This window comes from Chrysochloris asiatica, unplaced genomic scaffold, assembly GCF_000296735.1.
Source record: "Chrysochloris asiatica unplaced genomic scaffold, ChrAsi1.0 scaffold00190, whole genome shotgun sequence".
NCBI classification, from domain to species: Eukaryota; Metazoa; Chordata; class Mammalia; order Afrosoricida; family Chrysochloridae; genus Chrysochloris; species Chrysochloris asiatica.
The window spans coordinates 674,593-679,154 of record NW_006408708.1 but is presented as its reverse complement, the minus strand read 5'-3'; the positions used below and the strand labels follow the sequence as shown (position 1 = coordinate 679,154).

The window sequence follows — 4,562 nt, the reverse complement described above, 5'->3', positions numbered from 1 at the left end:
AATGAAACAAGTTATATGAATTGTTGAATGTGAAACTGATGATGTGCCCTGTAAACTTTCACTCAATCCACAATAAAAACCTTAAATTAAAAAGAAAATAAAGTTGAACACGTAGGCAACCAAGAAAAAAAAAAAAAAAGATCATCAGAAAAATCCCAAAACAAAATGTTGGCATGATTGCCTACTACAAGAATAAGCAAGTTGTTTGCCAGGAAGACATCAAGGAAAGCAATCAAGTTCCTTCAGGACAAACTCCCTCTAAGACTGAAACACAAACAGGTCTACTGGTGAGTGGAAGAGGAGGAAAGGCAGCAATGAAGAAATGGGCTGAGTTCAACCACAGTCCATTGACACCCGTGGACTTGAAGATTCGCTGGCTGGTCCAAAGTGTGGTGAGACCTGGGAACACTTGAGCCCATGGACAAGGACATAACCACAGAGGGCTAAAAGGGTGGAGTAGTTAAATCCTTCACTTCAGGAACAGACGATCCTAGGACAATTAATAAGGAAAAGCAGCATAAGCATGATATCCTACCTAGAACAACTGCAACAGCAGAGCAGCTGCGGACTCTAGGCCCACAGACTGAGTAAGGTTGTGTGCCTGAGAACAGGAGGCTGGCTTGCAGAACATGCCCTTAGGACATCTGACTGAATACATACTTTTGGTTTTGTATGTGCACATCAAATATTTTTGCTTTGTTCATTTGTGAAATATAAGATGTAAAAGGGAAGTAACAGGACAACTGTTGTTGCAGGGAGGGGACTGTATTATTGAGATGAAAGAAAGCGTATCATTTGCTGAATGCAAAGCTGATGATCTTGTGTAAACAGACAATTCACAATAAAAAGGTTTTTTTTAAAAAAAAAATGACTGAAGAACTGACTCCTCCAAGTGGTAATTATCACTCTGTGCCTTCAAACTGGTTCTGACTCATAGTGATCCTGTAAAGTGTTTCCAGAGAGTGGCTGGTGGGTTTGAACTGTGATTAGCAGTTCAGTTCAGCATCATACAGGGCTCAAAGTAGTGTTAACCTGAATGATATGGATGAGATAAAGCTTTCAAGACCGTTATTTGCTGATACAGCATGACTGATAATGAGAAGAAACAGCTGCATACATACATTATAATCAGAACATGGAATATACACAATAAAAACCTATGACAATCACAAGCTGTCACAAATGAAATGGAATGCTTATAGATCAATATCCCTAGGGATCAGTGAGCTAAAATAAACTGGAATTGGCCATGTTGAACCTAATAATCACATGGTCTACCATGCCTGTTATGCCATAGTGTCAAAAAGATCATTTCAAATTATCTGTCCTGAAGCACAATGCTATGGTGATTATACGGAAGACCAGTTAATACAATTCTAATTCATACTTATGCACCAATTACTAAGGCAAAAATTAAGAGATTGAGCAATTCTACCAATTTCTGCAGGTGAAATACTGATCAATCACAATCAAGATGCATTGATAACTACTGGTAACTGGAATGTGAACACTGGAAATTAAAAAAAAAAAAAAAAATTGACTTGTGGATAGAACAGATGCTAGAGATTGCATGACAGAATTTTGCAAGACTAACCACCTTTTTGAGCCCTGGTGTGGCACTGGCAACCAAAAGGTCAGCAGTTCATACCCACCAGTCACTTCTGGAAACCTTAAACAGGGTCGTTATGAATCAGAACCGACTGGACAGCACACAGCCAACAGCAAAACAACCTTTTAAGTGCAAATATCTCTTCAACAGTATTAACAGTATCTCTACATGTGACCTCACCAGATGAAATGCAGTGGAATTAATTCCCCTACATCTGTGGAAAGAAACGATGGAGAAGCTAAATATTAGCCAGAACAAGGCCAGGAGCCAACTGCAGCAGCAACCATCAACTGCTCAAGTTAAAGTGGAAGAAAATTAAAACAAGTTCATGAGAATCAAAATACATCCTTGAGAATACTCCACTTGAATTTAGAAACCAACTCTAAAGTAGATTTGATACACTGAACCCTAAAGACCTAAGAACAGATGAGTTATGGGATGACATCAAGATCATACATGAAGAAAAGCAAAGGTCATTAAGAAGACAGAAAACAAAACACAAAATGGATGTCAGCAGAGACTCAGAAACTTGCTCTTGAATGAAAAATAGCTTAAGTGAAAGGAAGAAATGATGTAAAAGAGCTGAACAGACTATTTCAAAATGCAATGCAAGAAGACAAAGCATTATTATGAAATTTGCAGTAATCTGGAGTTAGAAAACCAAAAGCAATTCTCAAGTTTTAAGAACTGAAGAAAAACTTCAAGCCTTAAATGAAATATTAAGAATTCTATCAGCAAAATATTGAATGAGGCAGGAAGATGGAATAGTCAAGTCACTATACCAGAAAGAAATGGTCAAAGTTCCACCATTTCAAGTGGTAGCATATGATCAAGAACCAATGGTACCGAAAGATGTCCAAGACACACTGAGGGCACTGGCAAAAAACAAGTCTCTAGTAAACAGAGTAATTCATGACTTAAGGAAAAAAACAACACATCAACCCTAACTTTACATATATGCAACAAAGGCATTTTATACATTTTTTGTAATACAGGATCATCACAAACAAACTATACCATCTCTACGTTTTAAAAAAAACAAAACCAGATTTATTTCACAACCATTCATTTGAAGATTTTAAGAAATCCCCTATATAAATTAATACATAAGGTAAATGCAAAACATTCATCAAATGATACTTAAAAGGGAGGGTTTTAAAAAAAAAATGTATACTCAAGTAATAAAGCATAACATACATGAGGGAGAGTCTTCAAATCGAGTGCAAACATTAGTTGCTTTGGAGCTTTCTGTTAATAGTTCTTCATCCTCTTCTTGCTCTGTTCTACGGTGTCGGTAGCTGTAACGTTAAAATAAAATCAGTTGATTTGAATTTTGGCTTTTCATTTTAATATTCTGCTAGTATTTCAACGTAACTACTGTTAAGTGTCAAAATAGCAGACAATACTTGACAACAATTTTTTCAAGGCACCAGAAAGGCACCTGAGAGGCAAGTTAGCACTAGAAGATAAGCACTGTACTGCAAACCACAAGGTGGGTGCAGTTAAAGTTCAATAACAGCTCTATGACATAAAGATGAGACTTTCTGCTCTCACAAAGACTCAGTCTCAGAAACCTGTAAAGGAGGAGTGAAGAACATCTGGCCCATAGGCTGTAAAGCTGCTATTGTTGTTAAGTGCCACTGAGTCGGTTCCAACCCATAGTAAACCTATACAGGGTTTCTCAGGAACAGCTGGTGAGCTTGAACCACCAACCTTGCAATTCGCATTAACCCATAGAAGCACAATAATGCTTGTGAAATCATTTCATTTGGCCTTGCCAAGGCAGCCACAGTTTCAGCCATCACATTATAACAGGTTAAACTGCTAATTTTGTATGGCCCATGAATGACGGGCCATCCAAATGGCCCTTGGCAGAATAAAGGTTCCCGACCCCTGCTATGGAGTTCTGGTATGGCACCTTCAGTTAATGTGCTGGATTGTAAAGTCAGTTTGAACCACAAGATCGGCAGTTCTAGCTCACCAGTTGCTCCTCGGAAACCCTATACAGGGTCGCAATCAACTCAAGAGCATTTAACAACAACAACCCCTGCTAGGGAGTCCTGGTGTGGCGCTGGACTACAAAGCCAGTTTGAACCGCAAGATTGCCGGTTCAAGGTCACCAACTGCTCATCAGAAACCCCATACAGGGTCACTATGGGTCAGAACCAACTCAATGGAACTTAACAACAAATTAAGCCTAAACACTGAATGTTCTAAATTACTAGTAAATTAAAATCTGAAATGTTTTACATGGTTCTGAAATCATCACAACAGAGCAATATTTTTTGGCTAACCAGAATGTGATCAATTCAAATGGAATAATCTAACATCAAAGAAATATGTAGTCAGGAAACTAGTCCAATAGACCAATGGAGCAGGTGAACATCAATTGTCACAACTCTGAGACCAGAAGTAGATGGTACTCAGCTATCACTTTCAATTGCTCTAAAAGGGATCACATTAGAAGGTCCTGGGGATAGAGTAGGAGAAAATGTAGAACAAAACGCAAAAAAAATACAAAAATTTAGAATAGGGTTACTAGTCAGAAAGGGACTGGAAGAACCTGAAAGTATGGCCCTTAACTCCCCTTCATGTCTGGAACGGAACTTACCCTAGTGGCCCAATTTTCAGCTAAGCAATAGATAGGTATGTAGAGGGGAGAACAATACTAGTAAGGTATGCTCATTCAACATCAAAAGGACAGCATTCCAGGAAACATCAAGGCAAGTAGTCGGGTCCCCTCAGTGCAAACCCCCTTCTAAGACTAAGACTCAATGGGAATACACGCTGTGATTGGTGACCACACTTGACACGGATAAGGGGAAGTGAGGGAAAAACAGCAATGAAGCGGTGAGCTAAGCCCTACAATGTTCAATAGACTTCTGTGAACCCGGGTGAAGACCTGGTTGACCAGCAGTGTGGCAAGACCTGGGGACTCTTGGGCCCAGAGTCA

The 4,562-nt window shown here is 39.1% G+C and overlaps 1 protein-coding gene across 1 annotated transcript in view; it reads right to left on the bottom strand.

The window, feature by feature from the left end:
* The window catches only part of SMARCA5 (SWI/SNF related, matrix associated, actin dependent regulator of chromatin, subfamily a, member 5), a 73,693-nt gene that overhangs the window by 27,768 nt on the left and 41,363 nt on the right, over positions 1-4,562 (bottom strand). The window lies entirely within an intron of this gene.